Raw genomic sequence first — 21,140 nt, forward strand, 5'->3', positions numbered from 1 at the left:
TGATCTCAACTTTCCCTGAATCTTAAGCTGGCAGTGGTTGGCTTTCCTAAGCAGCTAAATAAATGACATCAAAATCATACCCTCTGGTGCCCAAGTGGTCCATTTCCTGCCCCCACCACTAGCTTCCCCTCACTGGTAAACTTGCTCTATCTATTGATATATTAGAAAGTTGAACAACTTCTTGATGAGTGAAAAAGGGAGCTGGGCCCCTCTCGCAGAAGGTACACTCATGACCTGTTCCAGAATTCCCCAGAGTGCGAGATCAGAGAAATGTGTCCTTTCTTTCCTTGCTGACATTTTCTGTGCAAGTCTCATCAAAAACCCTGTCTTTAACTCATAACTAGTGAGGTGAATTTCAACCTGAGCCCTGGTACATGATAGACTTTTAGTATCAGTTGTGAATTCTACAAACTGAGAATTCCAAGTGTTGCTTTTTTATTTTTATTTTTATTTTTTTTTGAGTTGAAGTCTCACTCTGTCACCCAGGCTGGAATGCCGTGGAGCCCGGCTAATTTTTTTTGGTAGAGATGGAGTTTTGCCATTTTGGCCAGGCTGGTCTTGAACTCCTGACCCCAGGTGATCTGCCCACCTTGGCCTCCCAAGGTGCTGGGATTACAGGCATGAGCCACTGTGCCTGGCCTCGTGTTGCTTATTTTTATTATGATGCTACATTGGCCCATGCTGTCTTGTGTTCCTCTCTTTTCACATGTTCTATTCATCTGCCTATAATTTCTCCTTCCTTTGGCCATGTGGAAAACTTCATTTGTCCTTCAAGATTTATCTGTGCACTATTAACCCCTCAGCTCCTGGCCCTCATCTAAAGTAGTGAAAAACCAGTCTCTCCTTTGTGCTACTGAAAGATGCAACTTACCTACACAGTTCTCAGCACTGGGGCATTGTTTTCCAAGATTGGCCCACTCTCTAGGAGCCAGCGATTTACCATACTATTTATTTTTTCATGTAAAATCACTTCTTTGAATTATATAAGTAGTACATATTGGTGGAATAATTAGAAAGTACCAAAAAGCAAAATATAACCCAGGGATACTTTTAAATATTTTGTTGATACCATTTTAGGTTTATTTAATAAAAATGGCCTAATGCACTACCAATTCTTAAAACCTACTTTCTTATTGGAAAATTTGGCAACTCATTGTTATTTTTATTTTCATTTATTTAGTTTTTGGCAAAATTAAACATTTAAAATAGGTTTACTGGTGAATTGCATTTTTTGTGTGTCTTACTTGTTCCTATATTTGTATTTATTCTTGTATTAAGTATTTATCTTCTACTTATTGAGTTGTAGAAAGTCCTTTTGTAGTGAGTATATTAACTCTTGATCAGTTATGTAAATACTATTTATATTCTAAGCATTTAAATCTGTTTATAATTTTATTTGTATTAAAAAATCTTAACTTTACAATTTAAATTTTGTAAATTTTTATTTTGCAGTAAAATATGTTAGTCTTTTGTAAGGATTTCTGCCTTGGTATCATGCTTAAAAAATCTTTTTCTATGCAAGTTATTGAAATTCTTTTCCTAAAAATAATTTCATGGCTATATTGGAAACTTTAACCTATTTTAGTATGTTCTCTCCCTGCCCCTCTCCTCTCCTACTTCCTTTGGTGAATGTTTATTAGGTTTCCATTCTGTTCAGGCACTCACTTTTTTTTGGTACTGAAAATGCAGTCAACAAGGATGACATGGTTCCTGCCTCCATGGAGTTAACATTCTAATGAGAAAAACAGATAACAGACACAAAACCAAATAGATATAGATTATAATGTCACAGAGTGATAGTTGCTATAATAAAAAATGAAGGAGGAGGAGCTTGAGAATCAGGTGGGGTGTGTCATGCAAATGAGCCAGAATGGCTTCTGTATATTACTCCTGGGTTTATGACTTCTTCACAGTAGGCTGAGATCTGTTAGCTTAAATGCCCACTAGCACCACGCTCAAATTTTTACACATCCAATTGTTTTAAACATAACCAGATAAACAGATTTTTAACCATTGAGAGCCTTCCTGCTTTGCATACTCTGCACACCTATGTCCTATATTTGCTAGCCATAGATAAGCCCCAAAGTTATAAAGACCCCAAGACACTGCTATCCTTTAAAAGCACATTGAGCAGAGATCAGAAACAGGCTTTGAGGGAAGACTATTCAGGCCAGAGGGAACAGCAAGTACAGAGGTCTTCAGGCAACACAGAGTTAAGTGTGTTCAGAAAAGCAGGAACATCAGTGTGCTGGAGACATGATCCCTTTTTCCTCTATTCACTTCAAATGCACTTTAAAAAATCCTAGGTTCTTATGTATATTTGATTTGTTTCTGACCATTAATTCTGTTCCCTTACCAGGAAAATTGAATGGATTTTCAATTATTAAACTTTTAAAATGTCACTCAGTAAACTTGTGCAATTTTCGTCATGTAAATCATCACAATTATTTTAAAGTTTATTCATGACCAGGCACGGTGGCTCACCGTGTCTGTAATCCCAGCACTTTGGGAGGCCATGGCACTCAGATCACCTGAGGTCAAGAGTTCCAGACTAGCCTGGCCAACATGGTGAAACCCCATTGCTACTAAAAAATAAACATTTATCCAGGCGTGGTGGGTGGGCACCTGTAGTCCCAGTTACTTGGGAGTCTGAGGCAGAAGAATCACTTGAACTGGGGAGGCGGAGGTTGCAGTGAGTCGAGATCGTGCCATTGCAATCCAGCCTGGGTGACAGAGCAAGACTCTGTCCCCAAAACAAACAAAAAAGTTTATTCATATGCATTTTGTATTTTGCATTTTGTATGCAAAATGCAAAATTTATTCATATGCATTTTGTATTTTGATTGTTCTTGAATATTTAATCTTTTGTTTTTTAAAATTGTATTTTCTAATTGGTTATTGATAGGGTACAGAAAAGCTAGTTGCTTTTTATATTTGTTGGTTTTATAATCATCTTCTTTAATTACATGTCTTATTAGGCCCAATGATTTTTCAAAAACAATCTTGTTTTTTATTCTTAATCATATCATTTCCAAATTGATAATTTCATTTTTTCAGTTATATATTTTATTATGTTGTTTCCTTATTGAGTTGAATTAGATAAATTACTCAGATAAATTCTTTAGTCACTGTCAATAAGAGTCATAGATACAGACTCTTTGTATGTGTTCATTGATCTTTTTGATTTTTCTCATCTTTCCAGAGGGTGGTCAATTTTTTCATGATCTTTCAATCTTGTGAAATTCAGGGATTCAAACCCTCTCTGGGATTGAATATGCTTTGACTTTTTTATTCACAATGAGATGGAAATTTCAAGGCACAAAGGGGAAAACCAAGAACAATCAAGGGGTTTCCCTTGTCTTCACTCCATCTCAAGTACAAGGCCAAGCAGTCTGCAGGCATCACTAGCACTGCAAGTACCCTTCGTGAGGTTCTCAAATGATCAAGGTGGTTCTGGACTGTGGGTTGATAAGGCTTCCTGGGAGAGGCTCAGAAGGGGTTTGCTCAGAGCTGAACTTCTGGGTGAGTGATGACTATAGCAAAGAAGAGCTGGGATGGGTTTGGATTCCTGTATTAATGTTCTTAGGTCAGAAATTGTGGGTCCGCTATAAATTCTAATCTAATTTTCATTCTTCTCTTGGGAGCTGGAGGAGTAAATTTCTCTCTATTATTTAATAGAAATATAAAAGGTAAGCAGAAATGCTTTCTAAACAAAAAGGGGCTGCAATGAAAATTTACAGACATTTAATCTTCTCTCTTTGTTCCTATTTGCAGCTTATGTGAGAAGAAACGCAGAGAGACAGGTCAGTCACTGCAGTCTTCATGCCCATCAGTTTCTTGTGAGAAGAAAACCAGTACGTATAACTATCACGGGTCTGAAGCCCAGCAGAGGGATTATTCCCAAGGGTCTTTCATAATACCAAACTGGTAACTGAAATTATTTTCTTCAGAGATAATGTCACTCCTGTTTAATTGCTTGGATGGTTCCTGAAAAACCTCAGGTGAACAGACAAGAGGAGGGGGAGAATTTTCTCCATTTCCATTTGGCCAGATCAAAGTCCAGTTATTTTTAAAGACCAAGGCAAGAGCGTTTTCTCCACCTGGAGCTTCTGAGCTTTGTCGGGGGCTGAAGCACTGCACGCCTCTCTAGTTAGCATCACTGGCTCAGGTGGGAACTGGCTCTACCAGCATGCACCCCACATCATGTACCCAGCTTAGCCCAGCCCGCCTCCAGCATGCCTCCTTGGCCCAGGATAGATTGGGAGGATGCTCTGATACCCTGTTCCAGCGACAGGGTCTTGTGCATTTCCTTTGTAACTGGCACCTTGTACACCTTTTATTTCCAGCTCTTGGTTTGGGGATTGAGAATGAAGTTTTGATGGGTATCTCTTCCCATCTCTAAAGGCAGTTTTTTTGTTTTTCTTCCCAGATGGTGGCTTTCCATCTCACCTGTTCTGAATCTGGCTTGAAAGCCTCAGGTTTTTTTTTAACCATATGGATAGCACTCTTTCCTATCATCAGGGATTTTTAAAAAATCATTTCCTCCATTTTTATGTTATATTACTTCAATAAAGATCTTTGGGGGGATGGCAGTTAAACTTACATAGGCTCAATTAATCAAGTTGAAGTGGAAGAAAGGGCACTTTAATAGTGTGGTGAGGTGCTCCCAATCCTTGTATTTAATAGACTGCTCTCAGCTCAAGACTTTATACAAATAAAAATGATCTGTGAGATTGACTGAGTGCATATGCAAATCAGAAGAACCCCATGCTCTTTATTGATGTCATGGATTCAGTCATCTGTTCATTCACTTGCTTATTTGTTTGTTGACTGAGTCACTTAAGCGTATTGTTGAGAATCATGATCGGCACCGGATGACAAAAGTGAACAAGATATTGTGGTGGTTGCTACATGAACTTATCCAGGTAGCAAAGTGGTGTCCAGCTATACACACATTGTACATACATCAATGTCCTGATTTTGATATCAAACTAGAGTTATGCTAAATGTGATGCAAAAACCATTGAGGGAAACTTGGTCAGTAATACACCAGACCTCTTTATTTTTGTAATTTCCTTTGAATTTATGGCTTTTTCAAAATGACTTTTTAAAAAGTGAACAAGATAAACATGATCACCCTCCTGGAGATCCTGTTTATAAATGAATTGTAAAAGTCTTCACATGTATTTGAAGATAGCCTCCACTCCTTTTGATCTCCCAGCTTTATTAAAATATAATTGGTAAATATGCATCATTAAAAAAATAAACCATATTTTTCAGAGCAGTTTTAGGTTCACAGCAAAATCGAGTAAGTGCAGAGTTTCTATATACTCTCTGCTCCCACACATGCACAACCCCCACTCCCCGCTCTCAATATCCCCTACCAGAATGGTACATTTCTTACTATTGATGAACCTATATTGACACATCATCATCACCCAAAGTCCATTGTCTACATTAGGGTTCACTGTTGGTGTTGTACATCCTATGGGTTTAGACAAATGTACAATGACACATATACACCCTTATAATAACATATGAAATAGTTTCACTGCCCTAAAAATCCTCCATGCTCTGCCGATTAATCCCTCCCCCTCCCTAATCCCTGAAAGGTGCCAGTTTTTTTTTACGGTCTTCATAGTTTTGTTTTTTCCAGAATGTCATATACTTGGGAATCACAGTATGTAGTCTTTGCAGATTGACTTCTTTCAATCAGTAATATGCATGTAATTTTCTTTCATATCTTCATGGTTTGATAGCTCATTTCTTTTTAGTGCTGAATAATATTCCATTGTCTGGATGTGCTATAGTTTGTTTTTCCATTCATCTACTGAGGACATTTTGGTTGCTTCCAAGTTTTGGCTGTTGTGAATAAAACTACTATAAACATTCTTGTGCAGGTTCTTGTGTGGGCATGAGTTGCCAATTCATTTGGATAAATACCAAGAAGTGTGATTGCTGAATTATATGGTAAGAGTATGTTTAGTTTTGTGAGAAACTGCCAAACTTTCTTCCAAAGTGACAGTCCTATTTCGCATTCCTACCAGCAGTGAATGAGGAATCCTGTTATTCCACAGCCCCACCAGCATTTGGTGTTGTCATTGTTCTGGATGGTGGCCATTCTAAAAGATGTGTAGTGCTATGTCATTGTTGCTTTAATTTGCATTCCCTGATGACATATGATGTGGAGCATCTTTTCATATATTCATTTGCCATCTGTGTATCTTTATGGGTGAGGTGTCTGTTCAGGTCTTTTACCCATTTTTAATTGGGCTATTTGTTATCTTATTGTTGAGTCTTAGGAATTCTGTGTGTATTTTTTACCATAGTTATATTAGTCTGTTTTCATGCTGCTAATAAAGACATACCTGAGACTGGGTAATTTATAAAGGAAAGAGGTTTAATTGACTCACAGTTCCACATATGATTTAGAGGCCTCTCAATCATAGTGAAAGGTGAAGGAGGAGCAAAGTCATATCTTACATGGTGGCAGGCAAGAGAGCTTGTGCAGGGGAACTCCCATTTATAAAACCATCAGATCTCCTGAGACTTATTCACTACCACAAAAACTGTATGGGGGAAACTGCCCCCATGATTTAATTATCTCCACCTGGTATCACCCTTGACACATGGGGATTATTACAATTCAAGGTGAGATTTTCGTGGGGACACAGCCAAACCATATCAATAGTCCTTTATCAGATGTCTGTCTTTTGCCAATATTTTCTCCCAGCCTGTGGCTTGTCTTCTCATTCTCTTGATCCATTTCCTTTTTACTAGCAATCTGGTGATAACAGCTGGTATGGGGCGGAAAACAGTCTCTCTATATTTTTCCCACATTCTGGGGACCTCACTATGTTCTTAACTACAGGAGCAGTTCTGTGTGAGGGTTGTGTTTGGGAGCACAGGCGCTGGGATGTGTGAACTTATGTATGAGTCTTGGTTCCACTGTCAGTGAGGTGTGCAGCCTGGGTAGATTACCTAGTATCTCTGTCCTTCAGTATCCTCAACTGCAGATGTCTTAAAACCAACACTCACCTACTAGAGTGGTTGTCAAGATAGCGTGATCTTATTCTGGTAGAAGATTTGGGGTGGTTGATGGGACATAGTAAATTTTACATAAATGTTATTATGGATATTCAAACATGCCTTGTGACATCCATTTTGGCTATAGTATCTTAATTAATAAGTTTTAGTTTTACAAGTATTTTCCCCTCTTGGAATATATGTGATTTCAGCAGTGGTTATGAAAGTTGTATCTGCATTCACCCTCTGGCAGCAGTGTTCTGAGAGCTCTATGTGTGTGTGAGTGTGTGTGTGTGTCTGTGTGAGTGTGGGTGTGTCTGTGTGTGTGTGAGTGTGTGTGTGTCTGTGTGTGTGTGGGTACTTAGAAGGGTTGCAGAGGTCCCTTTCCTTTGTTGCTCCTTTTCCATGTAGAAATTTAAATGGGTCATCCATTTGGGTAGCTTGGTAACACTTTGCTGTCTATTACCATTGAACATTTCCCTCATCCCACCCCACAGGCTACAGACATTTGGGGTTTTATTTAATTACTTTTTTCCAACAAAATGAGGACTTTGCTACATACTATGATAATAGTTGTTTTGTACTTTTCATGTAATGTAATGATGATAGTTACCACTCCCATTTATTGGTCACCTACTGTAACCTAGATACTATGCTAAGCACTTTCTTATATCACCACTCTCCATTTTAAAAACAGGTAAGGTGAGGCTTAGCCAGTGAATTGACCTGCCAATTTCACCCAGCTGATTAGACGTAGAGCTGAGATTTGACCCCAAACTCTGTGACTCCACCCTCTTCACCACAATGCACAGATCACCAGATACTCCACTCCAGAGATTCTCAAAGCATTGTCCCAAAAGCACATGAGGCGTGAAGAGGGAGTTAAAACAAATCCATCTTCCTGGGTCCCACCTCAGATCTAGAAATCAGGCTGTCATCTTTCTCTCCCTCTCTGAACCTAGCTTTTCCCCACAAATGTTTCACAGTTTATCAGAAGGAAGAAACCTTCCTGATCCTGGGAGGAGAGAACAGATGTCAGGAAGTAAAGCTATGTGGGCTTACCGGTAGAAATGAATAACTTTACATCCAACTATGAACAAAGGCTGCCAAACTCTAGGGAGAAACTTATGTAACATGCATTCTTTCTCTAGAGTTCTCAGGTTTATTTTTCTGAATAACTGGCTACACTGTTCAGAAGTTTTCCTTTATGCTAGCTGTTTTCAATATCTAGTTATAGGAGATAATAAAAAGAAAGTCAATATTAATTATGCTTTTGGAGAAATGAGCTAGTAATTCAAGTTTGGGTGATTTTGAAAGCAAAGGTGAAAGTGAAAGTATAATGGATGATATCCTTTCTTGATAACAACATATTTATTTAAAATAAAAGACTAACTCAGTGTGGAAGGTAGATGGGTTTCAGTTCAACCAAATGGATAATTTTTCTCTCTGACATCTGTAGAAATTGAGTTAGCTTCTTCATGTGATTGTTATAAAGATAGTGATATATTCATAACAGAGCCTGACAAATGGTAACAAACATTCATATTATTTTATTATAATTATTATCACTATTATTGTTATAAATTATAGCTGATAAAAAGTGCTGAGCGGGGTGCAGTGGGGGTGCACACCCATAGCCCCCGGTGCTCCGGAGGCTGAGATGGAGGGATTGCTTGAGCACAGGAGTTCAAGTCTAGCCTTGGAAACATAGTGAGATCCCCCTCTCAAAAAAAGCCTGAATAGATCAAGTGCAAAAGAATTTTTTGGTAAAGAATTTCAATGAGGATTTGAAATGGAAATCCCAGTGACCTATTTCTACTTCAAATGTCTGCTAAACATAGATCATTACAATTCATCTTTATTTATTTATTTATTTATTTTTGCTATTTAGAAATCTTGTGCCCCCTTCCTTCTGCACAGAATGGATGCTTTGTTCAAATTCTTAGGCACTTGGTGTCCTCAGGGAGATCCTGTCAGTGTGATGAGTCTTCTTGTTTTGACAGGAGCTCCAATCTGTTAGATGATATTTTGAAGCAGGTCTTTGGGGAAAGGACACCTAGACCCAGTGAAGGTCATGGTGATTATTATTGGATAATGGGACATCGCTCTGCTATTGTAAGTAATTGGGGTCAAATGAAATCTTCCTAGAAATAGTAACTGTGCTGTGCTTGGCTGATCCTGGATTCCCAGAAGTTCTCCATTCGTGAGTAAATGAGGCACATAACAGAGAATAACCCCTTTCTGTCAAGCAGCCTAGCACTGAGCAGCATTATCTGGGGATTGCTGCAGCCAGGATGGATGGATTTGCTCTGGCTTAATTTGTTCACAGGTTCCAGAGGGAGCAGTGCTTTCCTCTCCCTTTAAAAATGTTTATTCGAATTTGGTGACTGTTTGCAATTTGGCTGGGAAAGGCCACTGTGACATAGATCAAATAATGGGGCACTCACTTAAGGCTAAAATGGCCTTCCTCACCTTTCCAGCTGGCTGACTCTTCATTATCCTTTAAAGCTCAAAGGAGGCATGATTTCTTCTAAGAGGCCTTGCCAACTCCTCCCAGACTGATCTTCTAGTGACTCAAGACACTTCCATCCATGTTGACGCCAACATACGAAACTGTCATTATCTGCAGCCACACTCCCATATCTAATGGATCTCCAACACCATCAGTTCCTCATCTTAGAATAGCTCAAGTCTGCCCACTTTTGTCCATCTTATTGCCATTGTCTGGATTTAGACTACCGTCACCTCTCACTTGGTTTGCTTCAATTACCTTCTCTCTCATAGTGGCCCCTGCAATTCTGCCTCTACCCTTACAAATCTAAATATACCATAGCCTTGTTGAAATCCTTCACATGTAACTTCCAGAACAACTAAAAGGTCCAGATGAGCCCCAAACAAATTAATATAAACAGAACGTAATAAGCATGCAAAATCTTTTCCTCCAGATATAACAACTGTTAACATTTAGCTGCAGAGATTTCTAGACCTTATTTTCTATTTATACACATACAGACATATTTTTCCAAAGTAGAATTGTACTATAGTATTGGATTATAACTCGGTTTTTTTTTTACATATACCACATATTACAGTTTATTACCCTATGGATGGATTTTATCCACATTATTCTATTGTATTTCATTATAGATATGTTTTGTCCATATAAGCAACTCCATCATTGTTTTATTCTTAAATTCTTTAACATTTTTCACTTTGTAACAAATATTGCAAATTACACCCTCATTTAGAAACTATTATACCCATCCTTAAACAATTCATTGGGAATTGTTTACCCTCCTCTTCCCCCTCCTCTTCTCTATAAACTAAACTAAACTAAACTAAACTAAACTAAACTGAACTAAACTAAAATAAAAGGAATGGTTGAGTTAAGGATGTATACATTTATATTCTTTTCCTGGTATAATGTTTGCAATATCATTTCAGTTTATAGCTACATTGTACCAATTATGCTTATCTATATTTTAATAATTTCAGAATTTCTATACCATTATTTCTTTAGTCCTAGGACTTTAATTCTGTTCCAACTCTCCATTGGTTCTGGAACACCTTTAACTATTTTTAAGCATTTAATATTAATGTCATCTTTTTAAAAACTGTTGCTTTCATACAAAAATTTGGTGGCATATGAAATTCCTGAGCCACAAACTATTCTCTTAAAACTATAGATGTTTTTCCACAATGTTTTGATATATTTGTTTTTACAAAGAAATCTAAAGTCACTGTGCATATTATAAATACATAATTTTGTGCTACCTGAAACTTTGGGGCCTTTTTCTTTAACCTTTATAATTGCAGGGCCTGGCATGCAGTTGGAATGAAATAAGTATTAGTTGAGAGAATGAATAAGAATGCTTTGGCAAGATGTGATGCTGAAGGTGGGAGGTGGGGTCTCGTTCTAATTACTGTCCTGGAAAATGGTGAGCCCTGGGAATTTGCTCACACAAGACTCCTCCTCCGTCTTTTATTAAGCTCAGGAAGGGTTTCTTCTATTGTAGGTTTGATTCTGCTTCTCTTCCATTTATTCCTGTTTCTCTTCCAGGAACACTCGTTGCTGTCTTCCATTCCTATTTCGTTGTTTTCATTTCCTTATCCTTTCCTTTGACTTTCTGGAAATGCATCTCAAATTCTCTTTCCAGGAATGGATTGGATGTTATGCATCATGAATTACATCTGTTTTGATCGTTATTGCCTCAAGCATTGCTCCTTGATCATTCTTGTTCTTTCTTACTATCCTATTCCTTTACCCTCCCTGCCTTTTTGCTTATGACACTGTTCCTATTTATGTCTTCCTACAACTTTGCATGACAATAAAACATTTCCTTGAGATATATTTTTCTAGTCACTGAGGCATTTATATATATATATATATATTTTTTCAGAGATATCCTTTTCTTTTGAGCCTTCCAGATGTTGTTCCTTTTTCTTGGTATAAAGTGTACTTATATATAAAGTGTACTTATACAGTTCCAAAATTATTTATGGATTGTCTATTTTTTTCTCAAAAATAGTATCCAGATTTCTTTTCAGACTTGATGTTTAGAAGCAGATATGTGAATAAATTACTCTTGCCCCTGCTTTCTGTTCATTGTACAGTGAACAAATAAGACTTTTTCCTGACATGCATCTGGAGGCAGGTCAAAGCTCCAGGCCAACTCCAAGGTTCTGATGGGGTCTCTAGCCAACGGAAGGCTTCTTCTCCTTCAATTGCCTGACTCTTCAGGACTCTTATATACTGCAGTTAAGTACATGCACACTCACTCCCCATCCCCCATCACACACACCAAACCCCACACATCACACACAACTCTCAACATGGCACTGTTACTCAGAGAACTTCTCCCAACTCACATATTCAGGGCTTTATTTGGGGAACTACACATTGCATCTTATCTTATGTCTGCCCCTACATCCTGCCCATATTTCCCCATGGGACTTGTTTTCCCTTCCAGAAAGTGGAGACTGGTATAGAGTCCACATTCTGCTTGCCTCACAGCCTAGTAGCAGCTACAGCTCAGCACCCCCTGGTCTGGTGGGCCAGATCCTGACACATAGGGCTCCATGCTTCTGCCTTGCCTTTGTCTGGCTCCCCTTTTTTTTTTTTCTCGGAATCTTGCTCTGTTGCCCAGGGCGGGAGTGCAGTTGTGCAATCTTGGCTCACTGCAACATCCACCTCCCGGGTTCAAGCGATTCTCCTCCCTCAGCCTCTTGAGTAGCTGGGACTACAGGCACCCACCACTACACCTGGCTAATTTTTGTATTTTTAATAGAGATAGGGCTGCACCATGTTGGTCAGGCTGGTCTCAAACTCCTGACCTCGTGATCCACCCGCCTCGGCCTCCCAAAGTGCTGGGATTACAGGCGTGCGCCACCACGTCCAGCCTTGGCTCCTTTTTTTTTTTTGAAACTAAGTGTGGCATGGGCGTGGAGGGCTTGATGTTTCCTAATGCAGCTCCATCTGCCTTACAATTAGTGTCAGTTCCTCTCTGATTCTGACATTAGACTGTCTGTCACTGGTGGTTTTCCATAATAATGAGTTTTCATTTTTTCCCATCTTTTAAAAGTGAGAAAATGAGACAGGTTGCACTGAGGGCTGTTAGCCAGACACAGTCTCGAACTGGAAGTCCATCTAGATGTTTTGCATAAAAGAATGGAAACAATCTTTCTGTCATTTAGGGACATACTCTGGCAGCAATATGGGAATACAGTTTCAATCCTCATTAACAAAACAGGTATGAAATACATATTTATTTAGTAAGGTGCCAGCTGTATGAAAAATCCATTTCTTATTTCCCATAATGTTTCTGAAATGTCTTAGCAGTGCATAGAGACAGCATGTCATCATTATCTAGGGACAGTGTGTTATTGCATTTTTCCTAGGGAAGATCTTTTCTAGGTCACCTGCTGCTTCACTAAAGCTCTGACCAATCTAGCTTGCTAACCTGTGGCTCCATTTTCCTAAGTCCTGAGAGAGAAAAATGCTTTGCAGCAAATTATGCCAGGCGTCTGTGTGTCTAAATGAGAAAAGGAAAAAGCCTCCCTCCTTCCCTTTGTTGAGAAGTGCAGGGTCCATATATTCATGCACAGCATATACTGTGAGGGTATTTACAGTCCCTTGGGTTGCTTTGATAACTGGCCAGGTTGCTGTTCTGTTTTTCCACTTTCTATTAATCCTCCTACAGGCAGTTATTAGGTGTTGAGTGCTCACACACCCCTGGCATAGTCACCACATGCCATTAGCTCCAGATAAACTTCCAGAAAAAAGTCCATCCCCCACTTCTCTCAGCTGCCTGCCAACCTTGGACACCTTCTCACCAAGCCAGCAGGACGGAGAAAAGCCTGGGCTTTAAGATCAAACAAACACAGCTTCAAATTAGGACTCTGTCACTTCCTGTGTACTGGGCACTTTGCTGAGTATGTGGTTTCTCATCTGTAAAACAGAGAAAGATGATTATCTCCCAGTCTTTCTATGTTATGTGTTTGAATTAAATAAGGTACTCTCCATGAAGTGCTTGGACTTTATTTCCATATTACAAAGGAAGTCTCAGAAAAATGTCATGACTTTCCCTTTTGGTGCAGCTATTAAGAGACAGATCCTGCTACTTCTCAGTCCCTGCCCCTCAGCTTCTGCCCCTTTGGGTTCCAGACTCACAAACACAGAGGCTCAGCAAAGAAACCTGCAACTGCTTTATCCTTTGCTAGTCCATAATTATTCTACAAACACAAAGAGTCCTTGATCTTCAATGTAGGTAGGTCTACCCTTAACCAGGAAGAGGCTGTATTGACCTTCCTATTGGGCCCTGGAGACTTGCCTGAGGTGTTTAGAAGCCTAGGAATGGATCATATCAGAACAGCCCAATCACCTAAAACAATCCTCTAAAAAAAGAGGTCTTTGAGTAGGGTCAGGGCCTCCTGTGGGTCTCTGGGACCCTTTCAGGGGGTCTGCAAAGTCAAAACTATTTTTACAACAATCCTGAGCTGTCCTTTGTCTTTTTCACTCTCATTCTCTCTTGTGTGTAGAGTGGAGTTTTCTAGAGGCAGCATCATGAATGATATCACAGCTGAATGGAAATAAGCATCGAAGAGATTTGCAAAAATGTGAACAATGCAAGCTGCATTTTTGTCATTTTGGAAAATATGAGTTATTTAGCCTAGCGTATTACATTTATGTTAACATTTTATTATTGTTATTTACAATGAATTTATAAATAATATTTTTAAATAATTTTCCACTTTTAAAATGATAAATATCTGTAGAGATAACTTAATCTGCATCCTCAAAAATTCTTTGGGGTTCTCAATATTATTTTTAAGAGTGTAAACTAGAAAGTTAAAAACTGCTGCCCTAAAATATGTCATCAGGATAAGGTACAGTTGGATTTGCCCATCTATTGTGTTTATTCCTGTGCTTATGCACCCAGAAGGGTCACAATGGCATTTTTACTGGTTCAGGGGATTCCAGATCCTTTGAGTAAAGAGGAGGGCAGCCATTTGACTTGTCTGATGGCACTCAAAATTCTCCAAGCAGGATGTGTCCTCATGAAAATGCCTTTGGTGATGGAGCTCAGGCCTGCTGAATTTGCACACTGATTAGCTATTGTTCACTGATGAGCAGCACTCAACTGACCATTATACATTCTGCAATCCTAGGCTTGGAAGCTGTCCTCTTCCAAGTTGAGTCCCTGAAGACCCTACTGGGCTTCATTTTGAGCATGGCCAGTTGGGAGCAGAAGTAGAAGTTCTGTGCCAACTGGTAACTCCTTAGTGACTGTCTCCGGGGGTCCCAGGGTTCTCATTTGGATCATTTTCCCTCTCAATTGCTTCTCAAATGCCTGAGTCTTCCACCATCGTACATTTCCCCCTCATCTAACCCTTTAGAAAAGGAGCCTGATAAATTAATTTATACTGAGGTATACTGACTGATAAGACTTGTTATATGGCCAGGCGCAGTGGCTCATGCCTGTAATACCAGGACTTTGGGAGGCTGAGGCTGACGGATCACCTGAGGTCAGGAGTTTGAGACCAGCATGACCAACATGGAGAAACCCTGTCTCTATTAAAAATACAAAACTAGTCGGGTGTGGTGGCACATGCCTGTAATCCAAGCTACTTGGGAGGCTGAGGCAGGAGGATCGCTTGAACCTGGGAGGCGGAGGTTGCGTGAGCTGAGTTCACGCCATTACACTCCAGCCTGGGCAACAACAGCGAAACTCTGTCTCAAAAAACAATCAAACAAAAAAGACTGGTTATACATCCTCTCCCTGGAAATTTTGTATTTTAGCAAATGAATGTGTCCTATCTTCTAGAATTTTAGACATTAGAAAGTAAGTGAGTAAAATGTCCTTGGCAGTGAGGAATTTCTGGTGTTTATTAAAGCATTCTAAGGAAGGGACTGCCTCATTTCTTCACCTCTAAGGGAAGCACTCATTAGCAGAGCAGGACTGTAGGACTCCATGTAATCTGCCCCTGACACTCTAGTCTTAGTGTAAAGCAGATAATGGCAGTGGCAAGTTAGAGACTTGGGATACCCAAGGCTGAGAAAAGAACTAGGACCCTTAAGCTGTGATGCTTCCATTCCAAAGTGGCAGGAATTGCACAGCAGGTGTAGAAAGGGGAGAAGTGGCCTGTGTTGGATGTTTAGGGAGGAGGAGAGATAAAGGATTGTGAGGGGATACCTGGCCAGAGGTTTAAAAAATCGTGGTAAAATCATAATATTCAATGAATGCATCATTCATTGAGGACTCATGTATCAGACACGGCCCTAAGAACTTTTCTTCATGATCCACTGTAATTTTCATACTAACCTCATGAAAAAGGAATTGCTTTTATCTCTATTTGACAGATGAAATAATTGAAGCAGAAAGAAGTCAAGCAATTAACTTGCAAGATCTCCCAATAGAAAGCATGAGAGCGAGGATTTGAACCAGAAACTCTGTGTCTTGATCCTGCTCCCAATATGTACACACTTCTGCTCTTCTTAAGTCAAAGTTGAAGTCGGAAGGCAGTGATTTCCCAGTAATGCTCAAATTTTTCCATGGCACCAAGTATAGTGTCTGGAGGGCTGTGTTATTTGCCATCATTTTATGGGCTAGTAATTATATGTCTGTCCATTTCCTCTTTTGGAAGATGAATGGCAGTGCTTTTGTTATAGTTATCTCATGGTCCAAGCGGCAAGACTCTCCAGTGACAGAGTTTAGAGCATGATTTTCATCTCAGGTGTGTTTTCCAATAAGTGGGCACTGAGGCATAGATCACCCATTTGCATACTGAGTCCTGGACAGCTCATCCCAAGCATAATTTGTTGTACATCCTGGTGGTCTCAGCTCTGGAGGCCACCCTCTTTCCACTCTTTCCCCAAGATTTTTATCCTTCCTTCTTTGAGTTTAACGAATACCATCTCCCTCATTCTGACTTTTGTCTTCCCTTGACTTTCTTCTCATGGTAGTACATCCTAGAACTCCATCTGCTAACTACCTCCAAGCTGAACACAGAGGTTCAGCTTCCCAGGTGGTATTCACCACCCAGGTGCTGCTCCTCATGGATTGCCCTCCCATATGGTAGCCTGAGCATCATGGTGCCCCTGGGCTAGCTACAAAGATGAACCCAGCACATCTTTGGAGTAACAGAATAGGCGAGGCTTATGGTATCTGCAGTAGCACACAAGCTCCAAATGCAGCTATTTTGTATTTAGGGCTGCTTTGATCTGAGGACTCTACCATCTCAACACGTGGCCTCCATACTCACAGCTCAAAGCAGAGAGACAACCATCTAATAGGGGCTTTTCACAGTCTCAGTCTGGGAGTGACATAGTCCCTTCAACTCACATTTCATTGACCTGAACACATCACATGACCCCATCCATGGGATATTGTGAACATGTGGCATTACTTCTGCCACAAGTTTAAGATAAGGCCAGACAGAAGGTTCTGTAGGGCTGACTGACAATTCCTTGGTAGAGGTGCCAAGCATGTGAGGGTTTTCTGACTCAAATGTTTTGCTGCTTGGGCTACCTTATAAACCATTTGGGCCTGATTGGCTGTCAAAAAGAGAATTTCTTTGGGAGAAAAACTTTCTGGACTCACATTCTCATCTGCTTAGTTCCAGAGCAATGCTGGCTTGGGATAGCATAGCCTTTCCATATTTGAGTTTCCTGATTTTACTAAACTGGGTAACTTTTCTTTCTCCGCCTTTCAAGCAACCTAAATTATGAGGCCATCATATCTCTGCTGTATTCAGAAGCATCAGCCAGGCAGAGCAGAACCTGCCACAGTGCAGAAATCCTGCTCTGACAGCCAGGCTCCTCTCATGCTCTTTCTCACATCAGGTGTGCTCAGTTAATCCTCCTTCAGATAGAGGGAGTATGATGGAACTTGTCATTTGTGTTAATCTGGGCACACATCATTACTGTGAAGTATACCAGCCTGGGATGTGGGGTGGTGTTTCTTTCCAGAGATCACTGCTGCTGGGCTGAGATGGGAGATTTGTGATCCTGGTACAATTTCTTATAGATATGCTTATGGTCTTACATCCTTCCAAATAATAGCAAATCTCCATTCATTTGGTTCCTGGTATCTATGGCACTTCTCAATGCACAGCTTAAGTCCGGGGCAGCCCACCTACCCACCTAGCCCTGACCCTGGCTCTGCTTCACTCCTGAGGCAGGTCAGGGGCAATTGACTGGGTCTAGGATGAGTAACCTATAGACCCCCACTAGGTAAGTGAGCCCAGCTTGGAGCTCAGAGCCCAGCTCTGATAGTGGACACCTACCCTCTCCTCAAGTTCATCTTCCAGGAGATCTATCATCTTTGGAAACTGAGGGAGTTTTGTAGATGCTCTAATATGTGAAAGTCCTTCTACAGGAAAGTTTTATGGTCACTTCTGAAGTACACCATTGGATTGACTTATTCTTAACTCATGTTTCTATTTAGGCTTTACACTGGGATTTCTACAACCACAGCCAAGTACTGGCCCATTGCACAATTCCAGACGTGTGGTCACTAGTCTCCAAAGATGGCCCCCAATGAGCCATGTTTCATATTATTCACACCCTTGTGTGGTCCCCTCTCCTTGAACCCTGGCTGGAGCTGGGACTCATGCTCAACCAATGGAATGTGGCAGAATGGACATTTCATAATTTCAGAACCTGGGTCATAGGAATCCTTGCAGCTTTCACCTGGTCCTCTTGGAACCCAGGTAGCACCAGCAAGGGAGTTCTGGAGAGGCCCAAGTGAGTAGGAACTGAGGAACTTGCCTGGCGATCTTTGCCAGACTTCCAGCAGACAGCTGGCACCAGTGCCAACAGTGCCAGTCAAGCCATTTCTGGCTGAGTCTCAGACAGCATGGAGAAAAGATGAGCCACCTCACTGTATTCCACTTGAATTCTTGATCCTCAGAAATATGAAAGGCAATAAACTGATGTTTTAAGCCACTAATATTTGGGATGATTTGTTACACAGCAATCAATGACCAGAACAGGGACACATGTTCATGTGAATGATGTTCCCTGAATGTGTCCAGTGGACGTGGCGTCTCGCACATAGTGCCCTGTGGGTTTGAGATCCTATTTCTTGAGATTTCTGGAGGGACCCGGGACCAGCCTGGGATGGGCCTAGGTCAGATGGTTAGTTTTCCAGATTTCCCATCTGCCAGTCATGGACTATGCAGAGCTTTGCCAGCAATAGGCTTATTAGGGAAGCCTAGTTCCATGCTCTAGAGTTGGAGCCTTGACTTCTGCACAGGAGAGTGAAAACACCAGCCTCTAAATATTGCATCTGGATCCCTACTGTGCTCTGCAGAGCTTCAACTCCCACAGCCTTCCCACTAAAGATTTGGCCTTCATTTCTGACACCTAGAAATTTCACCTTCTGCCTTTGACCTAAATCATTAATATTTAAAATATGCATAATATTATATTATTATTTATAAATAATAAATTTCTAATTTTCAGTGAGGTTACTGATGGCCTACAAAGGAGGAATTCTAGAGGCTGCTCCATCTGACATTTTAACTTGAATTGTCGATGTTTTTTCTAGAATATTTTTGGGCATTTTCCCCCTACATCACAGGACTGTGCTAGCAAAACTACGAATATGCTGACTCCTAAAAGAGGCAAACTCATTTAGAAAAGTGAGATTATGTCCTTGGTTTCTAAATTATTTAATTCACAGTTGTATTCTATTGTTCCTCCAGGACAGATCTGACAATTGAAATTCTGTTTGCTGTAGGAACCAGTGGTGGTGGCTCCTGATCAGAACAGTAGCCGCTCTGCCCAGTCTGTGTTCCTTCTTAACAATCACAGAAGGGCGGTGTCCTTAAGATTACACCTGCTTGTAATCCACCTCTAACAGACGACAGCTAATGGAGCTGGGCAGCTCACATGGATCTCCTAGATAATGTAGAGGACTTTTCCCCCCATTTAGATTTTAATAAAACTAGCAGCAGGAAATTCAAGCTGTACCATTCAGTGAGAGAATTAATATACTGAAATGTAGTCTTTTGACGGTTACCCAAATGAGCACGTGGCTATCAGATCAAGAAAATAGAGAGAAAAATAATTATGGAAGAAAGGAAACTTCAGACAGAGCTGAGGTGATTATGGAAGCCCAATGAGAAATGAATAAAAGATTTTTTCTCAGAAGTAATTAAGTAGCCTTTTTAAATCCCCAACTTTTATTTAGACTTATAAGCTTAAATACATTTCTGTTTAGGTTGTTCCTCTGCTCAAGGATTTCAGGGATGACCCAGTGCTCTAATTTATTCCATTCCAACTCCTGCTCCTGGATGTTGGAAGATTCCATAGTCTGGCCTCAACCTACTCCTAGAACAGTGGTTCTTAATTTTTGAATCACCAGGTACTTTATAAATTGTGGATGCCTTCACACAACAGAAAAATAGATGGAACATTGTAACAAACTGCATGCTCACTGCACCACTGTGTCTATATTATTAGGCTCATTACCCAGCTTCCATAATTAAATTAATTTGAATTTTGAATAAAATAACTTTGGCTACAGTGTGAAGAAGGCATAAAAAAGCACAACAACAAAGAAAACATGAAAAATGGAAAAGTAGAGTGGAGAAGGCAGGAAAGTCTTATAGTTGAGTATCTATGGTCTCTGACGATTAATTAAATTAATATTATGTAAGTATATATCATGTGTTAGAGCTTTGCTGTATGCTGAGTGCAAGGGGAAAGCAATTGTATAAAAACTATAACAAAACAAAACAAATCCAGTCCTTGATCTGCAGTGGTTCACAGTGGGAGAGATAACGTAAACAAGCAGCTTTAATACAAAGCAGATTGTGAATACTGAAATGGCAAAGAGAAATACCAGTCAATCATTATGGGTAAATAGAGATCAGATCATATGAGGATATTTGTGGAATAGTTAATGGGGAAAGTAAGTAATGGGGATACCTCGGTCCCACTTCCAGAAATTCTAATTGGTTAGAGACAGACCCAGCCATCTCTTGCAAACTTTGCAAAGCTCCTCTATTGATTCAAATGTGTAGCTGGTGCTGAGAAGTGCTGCTATAGGGTCTCCTTTTCCACCACTTACAGGGAACTGTGGGGCAACGGGAGGAACACTCCCCTAGGAAGCCTGGGCCCAAGTCTCAACCATCCAAACAATGACAGTAGAGAGCAACAGCTAACATTTCTTGAGCAGGCTCTGGGCTAGGCATTTTATGTGCATCATCTCAGTGTTTCTCAGCACTGGCTGCAAATTAAAATCACCTGGGAAGCTCTGGAAAAGTACTAATGTATTGGTTTGGCTTCATACCAATTAAATCAGAATCTTTGGTGTGAGTGTGTAGGTGTATTTTAACTATGTATTTTTTTTTCAAATTGAAAGTAGTCACTGTTTATTAACTGACAAGATTACTAAAATAATCTTGGCAGACACCTTATTTTATCCTTCTAATGAGCCCATTAATCTGGTCTTCCCTGTTGCCAACATCTCCACCTCTATAAAATGAGTGGTTTTTCTCTTCATTCCATCTCATAGAGAGGATAATTTGAAGGGGTACAGGAAGTTATTTGCTTCTTTCAAGTGTTTTCCAGCAGTACAAATTTCACGAATCAGATCCTCCACGCA

At 40.1% G+C, this 21,140-nt stretch overlaps 1 protein-coding gene and 1 long non-coding RNA gene across 6 annotated transcripts in view; one reads left to right on the plus strand and one right to left on the minus strand.

Annotated features, from left to right (window-relative positions):
• The window catches only part of NPSR1 (neuropeptide S receptor 1), a 233,521-nt gene that overhangs the window by 156,384 nt on the left and 55,997 nt on the right, over nt 1-21,140 (minus strand). The window lies entirely within an intron of this gene.
• Nucleotides 1-21,140, plus strand: part of LOC112134320 (uncharacterized) — a 427,542-nt gene that overhangs the window by 36,081 nt on the left and 370,321 nt on the right. The window contains exon 2 of the long non-coding RNA XR_002915759.2: nt 3,775-3,854. This is a non-coding gene — a long non-coding RNA (uncharacterized LOC112134320). The remainder of the gene's footprint in view (nt 1-3,774; nt 3,855-21,140) is intronic.

Source organism: Pongo abelii, chromosome 6, assembly GCF_028885655.2.
Source record: "Pongo abelii isolate AG06213 chromosome 6, NHGRI_mPonAbe1-v2.0_pri, whole genome shotgun sequence".
Taxonomy (NCBI): Eukaryota; Metazoa; Chordata; class Mammalia; order Primates; family Hominidae; genus Pongo; species Pongo abelii.